Source organism: Mycteria americana, chromosome 11 (genome assembly GCF_035582795.1).
Source record: "Mycteria americana isolate JAX WOST 10 ecotype Jacksonville Zoo and Gardens chromosome 11, USCA_MyAme_1.0, whole genome shotgun sequence".
NCBI lineage: Eukaryota > Metazoa > Chordata > Aves > Ciconiiformes > Ciconiidae > Mycteria > Mycteria americana.
The window spans coordinates 4001138-4013840 of record NC_134375.1 but is presented as its reverse complement, the minus strand read 5'-3'; the positions used below and the strand labels follow the sequence as shown (position 1 = coordinate 4013840).

At 35.7% G+C, this 12703-nt stretch overlaps 1 protein-coding gene across 5 annotated transcripts in view; it reads left to right on the top strand.

The window, feature by feature from the left end:
* Window positions 1-12703, top strand: part of SYN2 (synapsin II) — a 225467-nt gene that overhangs the window by 4579 nt on the left and 208185 nt on the right. For 2 of the 5 annotated variants that reach the window (XM_075514128.1, XM_075514127.1), the window contains exons 2-4: window positions 1923-2009; window positions 2291-2402; window positions 4353-4451. The gene's annotated coding sequence lies outside the window, so the exon portion shown is untranslated. Of the gene's footprint in view, window positions 1-1922; window positions 2010-2290; window positions 2403-4352; window positions 4452-10293; window positions 10392-12703 lie in introns of all 5 variants that reach the window. The other 3 variants (XM_075514130.1, XM_075514129.1, XM_075514131.1) reach the window with 3 other exon arrangements.

The following is a 12703-nucleotide window of genomic DNA, read 5'->3' as shown; positions in this document are numbered from 1 at the left end:
GCCCACTGTCTTCTAAAGGTTTTCCCATATAAAAGCTCATGTGAAATTCCATAAACATGTCTGAAAATGATAGACAAAGGCATGGAATATAGATTTTGTAGCATTTTTACTGTTTAGCTCCTTTGGCTTTTCAGAGAGAAAACAGACTAGGCACTGACTACACAGTTGAAGATTCAGTACACTGAAAATTCAGCCGAGGAGGAGCGTATCATTCTTGCTGCATCACTGGAGTAGGCATACTTTAAGTATGTTACAGTTTTTAGCAGTGTTGCTGGGGTTCTGTTCCTTTATCTCAGCCAGTGACTCATACTGCAGTGCAACTAGCAGCATCACATTCGCATCACCTATCAGCGTATTATTCAGGGCAAAGTAATTGTTGGCATGTTAAAATACTCCGCTGAGTACTTCATTTATGAAATATTAGAATTTTTCTTTGAACCAAATCTCTTCAGCCTGAATCAGCTTAATATGTCCATGAAATCCCCCTGGCTCTCTTATTGATGTTATTTCTAATAATACTTTTTTTTGTTCTGCTGGTTTTGTAACAGCTGGCAGGGCATGTGTTTGCAATCCCAAATCTTATCTGAAGGGGCACTTCTACAACATCAGAAGATAAACACCACTGGAACCTTGTAGAACTTTCCAGTCTGCCTTCAGACTGAGATTTGCTAATGGAATATATTGCCAGAAGTAGAAAAAGGTTTTCAGCAGGACTGGTAGGTTAAGAACAGAAGCTGGGAGACTTGGACCAAGTGTAATAGTTAGTTTCTTAGGGAAACTAGAAAGTGCCTTTTTTTCTTCTTGATTAGATTTTCTATGTAAAATTCATGCTTTATATTTAAGTTGAACTTCCTTTGTTTCTATTTTTGCTTGAAAACTAAGCTTGTGGAATCTTCTGATCGCTGAAAGTATGAAAACTGATTTTCTTATAAAATATATCTTTTTAAAAAGTGGCTTATCCTTGTTTTTGACAAGGTTACTCTAGCTGTAACAACAGACAATAGTCTATTTGATGACTTTTATTATGCTAGTATCTGCAGGCTGTAATTAAAGGGATTTCAGAACTAATCATTTTCCCAGATACTTTGCTTTCTTAATGATAACACAGAACAGGAGAGCAAGACCAGCAAATGGGAGCAAGTAAGATGCAGAGCAGACACAGTAGCAAATCTCGTAATGTGTTCACACAGATGGTAATATGTCCAGCATGTTTCTACAACATTTCAGAAATGTTCTGCTTTCAAATACATTCATTCATCAGTATCCAGTTAAGTCAAATCCATCTCTCAGGACATGCTACTGTTTTGCCAGGATTGGCTTTCATAATGTGCAGCTTAATTACAGTAAGATTCTGCTGCAACATTGAGGCTTTGTTTTTTTCATTAACTGCCACTAAACCCCTGTGACTCACCTAGTAATATTCTGTCAGTCTGCATGTTTCTACCAAGCGTGTTTGATTTCATTCTCTCTTAAATTCTCTTTAATACATATGGAACCATTGTCGCAGGACCCACTCATGCTTTCATATTAATGGAGCAAATTGGAGAAGGTTTTAATGTGTTTCTTCCATAAGGTAAACTGTATGATCGGAGAAACCTGTGAAGACTTTAGTTTAAATACAGTAAGTTAGCCTGTTTAACATGTCAGTAGCAATTAAATGGTCAGAAAAAATCAGGCAAAACTTTTAACAAAATATTCTGCTCTTTTTGGAAATGGCCTCTTCATGCACAAGATATGCAGGTGACTAGGTTGATTTAACTGTGAAGGAAGGGCAAAAAGGGATGTATTATAAAGCTGCAGGTTTTTTTCTATGTATCGCTTTCCCACATCCATTAACTTTAAGAAATTAACTTGAAGCAAGGTAAAATGATTGTTTAAATGGAAGTTCCCATTAAATCCTATTGATATTTCTTCTGTTTTAGGGATGAAACAGCTGTGAAAGTATACTGAAACTGAAGGAGAGTTTTTAGTTCACCAAGCAAGTACAGGACAGGTCTAGAGAGTATGGAGTAAGTAGGATTTGTGTATCCTTTGCCTTTAGCAAATGTTGGGGAATGGTTTTGTTCCATCTGTCTCCATCTCCTTTATAATAGCCTTTTAATTCAGAAATTCTTGACTAATTACAGTTTTATTGTGTTAGGTTTTTGATTGAATGACTGAAGTGCTTCCCCTATCTCGCTTAGTTTAGCTGCTGTAATTTATTAATTTTATAATTTTATAAAATTTTATTATTTTCTACACTTATTTTAATTTTCTCTGTTCCTCTGTTTGTACTGTTGTCTGTCTGTAGAAGTAAACTGGAAACTAGCTACAATTCTTCTGTGGTGGGAAGACAGTCTTGGCTATGTTTGCATCAGCCTGGTTAATGAGAAATCAAGTTTTGTCAGCACTGAAGAATGGAGGTACAAATTTAGAAATTAAACACAACTTTTTGGACACAAACTGATTGACAGGGCTGGCAGACAGGCAGTCACTAAGAAATGGTCTGTTACTAGCTAAAACTAGAGTACTTCTGGAAAGAAGGTCACAATTTTGCCTGGGTTTTGTTAGGACTTTGAATTTTCAAACAGAACTAAGATGCCTGAAGTTACTCTCTTGCTTCAGAGTATACAGGTCACACTTTAGTGATCACTTTATAATGAGTGAGAGGTCTGCTCAGAAACCAGTGGAGGAGAATATGCATGTACGTGTGCACACATGCACTAAAGCAGTGACTCCCAAACCTTTATGAACCACCCCCGCAGTCTGCACCAGCATCACTGTTCCATCATTTTCTTTGGCAGGCCCCCCAGTGCTACCTCCCTGGGTTTTTCGCTCTTTTGCATATCCCTGGATTTCTGCACTTATGTTATTGTTTGTCCTCTCTTCTTTCCTGTTTCTCCTTGTATCCCCATTTCACAGATCCACAGGACTGCTGCTCTGTCCCTGTTGAGCCCACAGTACAGGCCTAACTTGAACTTGAACATACCTCACCAGCTAGGAAATGCTGTATCAGAATATAGAGTTAAAATATAGAATTTTCTACTTTCCAGCCTACCTGTCCTTAATTCTCTAATTTGGAGGATTTTTTTCTCTCTGAATGTGCATTTTGGTTACAAAATTTATTAGAAATTCACTTAAAGTAAGGGTAGTTTTAAGTAGATCAGTTTTGCCTTAACTGCCAGTAAGCTTCTGAATGAAAAGCTTCTTGTTTGTGTGCTTGTGGCTTTTGTTTTTCCCTCTAGCCCCTTGTGCAAACAGGTATACTGGGGAAACTAATTACTGGAGGTCAACTTTGAGATGTTTTAAAATTGTAAAATCTACTATAAGAATTATTTGTAATTACCTTAATGTATTTGTTGCTAATGTATTTGTTTAAATTTCCTAAAATTTTTGCAATTGAGGTTTTGGATTATCAGTTTGATAATAAATTTTCACTGCACTTCCAGTTTATTATCAAACGTCTCCCAACAGTTGCTTGTTCGAACACTGTTTTGGCTTTCTCTGCTATTCCCTTTCTCTCTGCGCCAAAAATACAATAGCTATGGATGAGACAAATAAGGATGGTTGTGAGCGAGTGGCACGTGGTGAAGGTAGACTGGAAAACAAAGCCATGTGGAATAACTCACAGTTGGAGCTAGGCACTCTATTGACTGCTAATTTGTTTCTTTCCTCATTTGTGAATTTTAATGAAAAGACTGATGTTTGCTTTTCTGTTTCCTATTTATAAGTATTTGAGCACCAAATGCAAAAATTCAGTATCATTCTCCTGTTTCCATGTTTGAAAAAAACCCAGCCATTCTCAGAACACTGGTGTGAACAAAACTATCTTTTTAACAAGCAGCATCACTATGACCGAGCCATCTGGTTGTGAAGAATTTCAGTGCATATTTCTGACCGATGCTTTAAATTGGTTTACTAGCTAGCACAATTACAAATCATATTACAAATGATAGTCTACTAATGTTTTTGTAGATGTACTGCAAATATCATCTGTTTTGGCTATGGTAGATTAGTTGCTTAGTAAAACAGAATTGCAATCTTGAGAAATATACAAAATAGAGGACTGAAAATCTACGCATTAATGCAGTTACATTGAATGCAGCATTTACTAGCTGTGGAAAGCTCAACCCAATTAACTGTAGTAACCTGGTAAAGACATGTCCGTATATCCTGTCTTCATGATATGGATCATATCTTCATGATGCAAACAAATAAATTATTAGTAATGTTAACAGGGAAGGTATCATGGCTGATCTGAGTAATGTCTATTGAAATGATGGAATACTTCTCTTTATAAGTAGTTGATTCTGATTTTCTGAAAACTCAAGTACAGTTATTGACATCTTTTTCATTGTGTTCATGTCTTTCAGGGTTCTTCATGGCTTTGACAAGTAGGAGAACTTTCTCTGAATGAAAGAAAGCCTGGACTCTGGAATACAATTAAGGTGTACCTGTATTCTGTCTCCCAGGTAATGCTTTTCACTCGTGGCTTATAACCTAAAACTGTCCAATCTGTACTCATCAGCTTTATGTTATAAAATGAATGCTGTCATTCACTTCTCTGACATTAATTAAAGAACTGTGCTTTCATCACTGTAGTATTTTAGGAAAAGATTTAGTAGATTAAGTTATATGTTAATTACTGACTGAATGCCCAACTTGCAGACTTGTAATTTGTTTGTTTGTCTGTCATGCTGTATCCCTCTCTTCTGTACCTATGTGGCATTATGCCTTTTCATATAAGCTGCTACTGTAGTGTAGGTGCCTTTCCAAGTGTTAGGTTGCATCATGTGACTAAGCTGAAGTAGACTCACAAGAAACCTTGTCTTCTGTTTTTCAACTACACTTTTATTCTCTTGGAATTCAAAAAACATTGCTAAAAACTTGTTTCTTGACTTGATAAAGGTTTGCCAAGTGACGAAACATGACTTTGTGTGGTAAAGGTAGTGATATTTTTTTAAGTCTTTACTTGCTTTTCTCCCAAGGGTATTCGATTGTCCTGCAAAAAATAGTAAGCACTAGTTTTCACATTTTACGTGTGTGGATACAAAGCCAAATGATCAACAGGGGAGCAGTGATACAGTGGGCAATGGAACCACGCCCCTCTCTGATCACTCCAGTCCACTGGATTTCCTTTGCAAGTGAGAGTAATGTTAAAATGACTTCTCTGTCCTCTTGTAATTGTCATCCCCTCCCACCAACAAAATACAATAAAACTTTGCAAAATTGTGATTCAAGTACAACTAGAAATCGCATGTGCAGTGGCATGCCAATGTGGTGCTAACCCAGACTGGTCTATGCACATTGTGTCTGTCTGTCAGCAGACAGCAATTAAAAAAAAAAAAAAGAGGGACTTTGCGTGTACACTTCTATCTAGGTACCTTTCTTCCCAAAGGCCCTACACAGCTTAACCCTCTTAACACTGTGAGACAGTTGTTTAGGATTTGTATTCTCTTCACTGGTGTTTGTTATGTAGCCCTGGAAATGGATTGGGAATTTAGGGAAACGCAGCTTTAGTGGCCTGAGCAAGTAAAGGAAAAACACTTCACTGTAGTATGAGTCAGGACACAAAGGTCTGTTTCTCCTAGCTATTTACTTTTACCAGAAGTAAATTCTTTAAAATTATGGAACCCTGAACACTGTTTAAGAGGCCCTTTTGTGAATTTGTCATCTATCTGATATAATGAGAGCTACTTGACTGGGAGATAGTGCAGGTATTGCATGTTTAAGTGCATTCAAAGTACTCCCTGCATGTTGCAGCTGACACACAAGATCATTTCGGTCTTAAAAATGATGCAGTACTACAGTAATGCAAGCATCTAAATCATAAATGCATGTGAAAAGACAATACATTGTCAGAGCTGCAGGTCTCTGTTACATAATGTGAAGAAACCATAGAGAAGCAGCTGCTGAAGAACACAAATATTCTTTAATACTACTAGTGAAGGACTGCTCCTGTAATAATAATATATAAAATCTTAGAAGCTTACTGTATGCTGCAAGATGCTCTCACTCCAACCAGATAACTCAGATGACCAAATTCATCATCCTATTTTATTTTTTTATTTTTTACGGGCTATAATCAGAGCTATTTGTGAGCCTTCAGACTCACTACTGGATACAAGACAAGGCTGTGCTACCTCATTAATGAACTTAGGGCTGTAAAGAATATCCCAGTAAAGGATTCCTGGAGATAGAGACATTAAATTTAAGGGTTAATTTACTGCATAAATACAGCGTTGACTGACACTCTTAGAGCGTGCAGCAAACCAGTCTATTTTTATGACTTAACCTTTACTGATCTGCATCTGTTAATCAACTCTATATTATGCAGATGCTGTTTATGCTTATAATGATATAACTGAATGTCCTCGGTACTAAAGATGCAAGATTTTTGGATTCTGTTTTTAATCATATTCCTTGATGTTGATGTCTTCACCTCTGGGATGAGGCTAGCTAATCTATTTGCTTCCTACTGAGAGAAGGCTGTTGCTACAATACAGTGACTCAGCTAATCTAAATTGTTGACTGTTCTGCCTGAATTTGAATCTTTTCCCTGTATATAGATTTTCTGTAAAAATATGCAGTCTCAAAAGAAAATTCATATTAATTACATGTAAAACTAGGTAATTCCGTTCAAATACTTTGTCAAATTCTGTGATAAATCTAGATTTCTTGCAAAATGTAAGCATCTGACTTTTCCTGTCTCTCTCATTGCCTTATATTTAACATTAATATTTATGCATGGGTTTTGGTATGTGAAGAAGCAGCTTATGGAAAGCGCCATGAGTCCTTGACAGAAGGTTAAAATTGCTGTGCACACAGGACAAATACTAAATATAAATATTTTTCTGTAAATAAAATTTTAGGCATTCAAATAAAAGTCTCCCCCATAGCTTTCATAGTTGGCAAAAATGATGCTGCCTCACAACTAATTATCATTTCAGGATTCCTACTATAGAGGAACCCACCTGTGTTTGCACAATGAGTTCCCTTGCATGCTATAGCGACAACAGCTGTTGTGGCAGGAGGCAGTTCTCATACTGCGATGTTCTCCTGGAAGATGTCCTGCCAGCTGTCAAAATTACTTATTTACTTATTTACTGGGGGAGGGAAATGAGTATAACTTGGGTGTCTCTCCTTGTCGTAACAGATGGCAGAGAAAGAGGTACGCCCTTGGAGTGATGTCCACATTTCTAGATCAGAGCTAACATCAGTGCAATAAGTCAGCTAAATGCATTTTGAATAAGACCTAATATCTTGTTTTAAGAGAAAGTCTTCTCTAAGGTTCTTATCTCAGCTCTAATTTCCCATCTCATGACGTTTTACATGTCTTTCTTCCATGCTCTGGTTTGATTTTCACTCACAAGCTGTAACAGTTATTCTGCGACGGGGCAGGTGGTTAGGTTTTTCATCCCAGACCATTGCAAAATGCTTTATGTTCAAATCTAAATATAAGGTATTAAAGTGAACAGTTTAGAAGGAACTACAACCAAGCAAAGGTCAATGGCTGATTGTATAACTTCTAGATATATAAGGTTTGGGGAGTTCCGTAATCTATTATATTACTTTAAAAAAGCTCTAATATTAATCCCTATAAGCAAAGAAATATTGTGTAAGCAGGAACAATGTAACTTAGTTTATGTACTTTATATTAGTGTTATTTCACACTGAAAATAATAGGAATAAGATTATTTTAGCATAGCAGTTTTGTAAAGGATGGGAAAGGGGATTATTGCATAACTTTTTAAAAGTCTTGTAGCATTTCTGAGTGCCAAACATCAGAGATTACCTCTTGCTCTGTTTCAGTTCTGTAGAAGAAGCAGAATTAATCTCGAAAGCCTAAAATGATTCTAAGACATCAACTGCTTAAAGTGCAATTACCCTTAGAGAGGTTTAAAACATATGATTAGAGTAATGCAACTGCAGGATAAAATAGCTATAACATATTAGAAGTTAGAAAGTCTTCCTGATTTGCTAAGACATTCAAATCTTGATAAAGACCTAAACCTGTTGTTCTGTCTTGCACCTTCATCTTTTAGTCGTATTGATTTCAAAGAGCACGTTAGAAAGGAGATTTCTTTCAGTTTTCATTCATTCATGGTCTCTGAAAGGAGTATAGCACTTAATGAAACAGATAAAATTTAAAAATTGATGTGACAGTTTTAAGAGTAGTTACAGCACATTAACAACCATTACTTTATGAGTTCAATTCACAACATCATATAAACATGTCACTGTGATGCACTATTCTTCTTGATTATACAAAAATATGTCGGGTAGATTGGTATCCATATTTTGTATAGCTGTTTTCAGATATTTTTAACTAGGAACATCATAAAGATTTGCTTTCAGAAAGCATTCAGACATGTATTTTATTTCCAACTGATTATTAGTACATCCAAGAGTAGAGTAGAACATACACTTAAGACTGTGCTGCAATATTGCTTAGCCTTTATGATGAGGCCAGCAAGTATGAGTTCTTTCTCAATTGTCTTGTGAAATTAGGAACCTCTGAAATAGACTCTTTTCTCATTAGTGGGCAACTAAAGCAGCTGCACTTCTTTAGCTGGTCGTGTTTCTATAGTGATGTAGGCCATAAGAATATTTCAGGGCATAAATGATCATTATACAGATGACGACAGAGTGCTTCCCTCAATACAGAACTTACTATAGAATGATTTTTACAATATTAAATTCCTTAGCTAGTACTAAAGTTACTCTGGTTAAACACAAAATGAAAATTACCTGATAACAGCAAATACATTGGACTGCCATTTATTGGGCACTCTATTGGACAGATTTAATCAAGAATTTAGTGCACAGTTATCAGGAGATACACAGTCAACTTCAGCGCAAGAGAAGCCTTCTTTCTCACTTGGCCTTACTCTGTGGTTATGTATAAGGACATTCAGGCTTTTAAATCTCTGTAAAGGAGAATCTGTGTAAATTCTATGTAAAAAGAGAAGGGGATCTTTTTTGGCTATTCGTTGAACAATAGTTTGTCCAATTCACATGATTTTAATGAGCAACAAGGCAAACTGTTTCACAGTCCAATACGCTATAGTAAACTTATTCTTTGGATTCTTCAGATCACTTGCCCCTCTTCATTTTTTTTTCTTTTGCTAGGCTAAAAATTCTTAGGCAGAATTTTCATTGCATAACAAATGGATGATATTAAACTCACTACAAGCAGCAAAATGGAAATAATTTTCTGAAGAAACTCATGAACAGAGATGTGACAAAACCTATGTAAAATGTTGAAGAAGATTATAATAATGTATTTGGCAGCGTTGCAAGAAGTGACACAAAAGAGGCCTAACAATTTTAAATGTGGGGCTTGCTGCTTTTAATTGCAGTGAGAACGACCGAAGTTATGTGAGTCTCTGTAATGCTTATGGGTACACATTCAGTCTCTGTGTTTTAGAAGTAATTTTTAGGAATTAATAAGTCTTAACTGCTTAAAATAAAAAAGGGTCTAAAAATATTTTAGTAAGGTTATTATCTTCAGTGCTGTAGTACAAGGGTATCTGAGACACAACCTTTCAGATTAAAAAGCAGTTTATTTGCATTTGAGGGACAGAAATCAAACCATGGGTTTAATGTGAACTTTTGTCATCTTGTTCATGGAATTAATAGTGTCTTTCTTTAATTAGCTGTCCCAACTCATTCATTTTTGGTTTCTAAACAACAACACAGTCAATATTCGTGACCTGTGTCTTCTAGGAGATTATTTGTGACTGAAATGTTGACATGTGGTAATAATTTGAAAAAGAATTTAAAACTGAGTACTTGTGTTAGTTTTATGAGGCCTGCACTATTTTGTATACAGTGTATCAAAGGTGGTAAGTCAGTATGCAATTCTGCAGTAAATGACTAAAATTTTCTGCTATACTAAGGCCCTAAACTATAAAGACTGACAGAGAGAAGTTTGTCTTCCTACATTAGACTTGCCACGAGTTTCGAATTATCCTCTGAATACAGTTGTTTCTACAGTTTCTTTCTTTAATAAGAATAGAATTCATAGGTGCATATTCCCACACTTTTCCTGAGAATCCCTGATTCTCAACCTTGCAACTGAATTAAAGTCCTACTATTACCATGTATTTGTCAGTAAATTATATATTATAGTGTTCTTTTGTATTACATAGAAATGGGGCCTTCATATTTAAAAGTGAATTTTACAATAGACAAGTGCAGGTTGGTGAAAAGTGAATCATACAGTTTTCTTTATAGAAGATAATTAATTTTCCTCAAAATTTCAGAATTAAAAAACTGTTTCTTTTTAATTTTTTCCTATGTCAACACCAGAATTGGCGAATTGTGTTATTAACAGGCTCATTGATGATGAACGCAGTACCTCTGGGAACTGTTGGGATTTGTGTTTGTCTTATGATGTATCTGACCCTGTAAGTCCTTGGCCGAGTTACTGATTTCTAAAACACAGTCTTTGTTTATGTGTCTTTCACCTTTTCTCAAGTCCTCACCTGATCAAGGTGCATCCTTGATTTCCAGATCTATGCATTCTGTTGTATTAAAATACGCTTTTTTTTTTTCCCAAGTGAGGCTAGTATACTTTTCAAATTGATGTTTCAGGAACTGACCTGTATTTATTAAAATGTAACAGTCACTCAATTATTGTGCCTCCCTCAAGCTTCCTGAGAACTATATTTTATTTCAGATGAAAGTGTTTTTCACTACATTTGTATTAGCATTACCAGGGTGAGTATGTTGGGTAGATGTCACATCTGAAGCATTTTATTGCAGCCTTCTGCTCAAGAAGAAGTTGTAATATTATAATCACTGAGAGAGGGAGCCAAATGGGAGAAAGCTAACAGAATGAGATTTATCAAAAGTATTTTATTGCAGTGATAGAGGAATACTGAATGGGTTGGCTTTGCAATGCTAGGATTTTTACTATTTCTTATTCTCATGGAAATCTTACAGCAAATGATGCGAAGCAGGCAAGAGAGTGTTTTAAGAAACATTTTCCAAAGACCAATTTCCTAATAAATGGGTTTGTGCCTGGATTTTTGGTATTTTTACTTGGTAGTGCATGACTTGAGACCAAGAATGTCTCTCTTGAAGACTGTTAAACTGCTGGCAGAGTGGAAGAGGTAGTTGCAGTCTTGTCGAAGAGGATGCTCTACACTTTGAGCAGGCTTCCACTGTGCCAGAGGAGGGCTGATAGTATTTTGCCAGCAGATTATAGCCAGCTGATTGCTAATCATAAATTCCAGTTTTGCTATGAAAGTGGGAAATACAGTGACAGCTAAAGTCATTTGTGAATGGTTCCCAATCACATTACTTTGTGAACCAAGTAATCTTGAAGTAACTTTTTTTATTTTTCTGAGTTTTCTTTCCTGTTATTATCTGGAGGATAATTTGATCTTTCAGCTTTTAGGATATGGCAATTTGAGGGATGCTGTATGCATGCGTTTACATAGGAATGTGTGATGACTTTCGCTTCATCGCTTGGCCTTTATTAGAGAACTGCATCAAATTCTGTTGTATTCACAATTCTCCAAGAAATGTTTGAGAAAGGCCAGTCTGATGGCATAGTTTATGTAACTCAATGACTTGAGTAATTACTCTGCACCTTTTTACTGCACCTAATGTTATTGCTTACTGGACTGAGGTATGGGGTTCTGATACTGTGATATAGAAAACTATACAGTGTACTCAAACCTCTAAAATAGTGAACTCTGCTTTTAAAATATTTGAAGATGTGCGTATTGTCAAACTGTTACTTAATTGTTAACTTCTGCAAGTATACAAGAGGGCTATAAGACACATAGTTTTCTCAAGGGCCTTGAAAAATTGGCAGTCTACTCCAAGCATAGCACTTCTGTGGAGTGAAACTATTTCAGCTTTTGGTACGAAGGAATCAGCTCCTGTGAGAACAAAGATACTCTACAGCCTTATTACAATTGAATAAACAATGCAATAATACCTTCAGCAAATCACACACACTGTACAACTCTGGGGGGGGAAAAATTGGATGTCAGATACATTGCAGATTGTGTACCCCAGTCTGTGTACCCCTTCCATGTGTTTAGCTAATGACCTTGAAGAAAGTATTGGGAATGCATGTAATTATATCTGCACATATGTATAATATATTACATGTGTCTGTATGTATAAACATATGTGTAATAATGTGTAAGATTTACATAGTATAGTTTACCTTTTACTTATAAGGAAGTTTTTTCTTTTAATTCTTTATATTGCAGCTGACATTTTTTAGTATCTTATTTTATAAAATAGATCGGCATTCATTGACAACGGTGAGATGAAAGGTAATTTTTGAATCCTACACATAGTGCATAGTATTGGCTTTTAATTAATTTGAGAAAAAAATAGTAACAAAACATAATTGTATTGTTTAGCTCATGCTGTCATCCTTTCAGTTCTTTGCTCGTCTTGCATGTTGCACATTAGCGGCTTATCAGGTTTTCACATACATGGTATTCAAAATTAATTTGTGGTAACTAAAGCAGCCAATTAATTAGGTAAATGTGCATCCATCTCAATCATTTGATAAGTCATTTAAAAATAAAATTACAGTTTTATTCTGAGGGCCAGATTTTGTATATGCCATATTTTGTTTGCTGCACTTCATCTAGAATTGTGGTTTACAGTGTTTTATTCTTTTTTATTAGAAGCCAGTCCTGGGTTTATCCTTCACTACATAACTGTGTTGCAGTTGATCTCACATTTA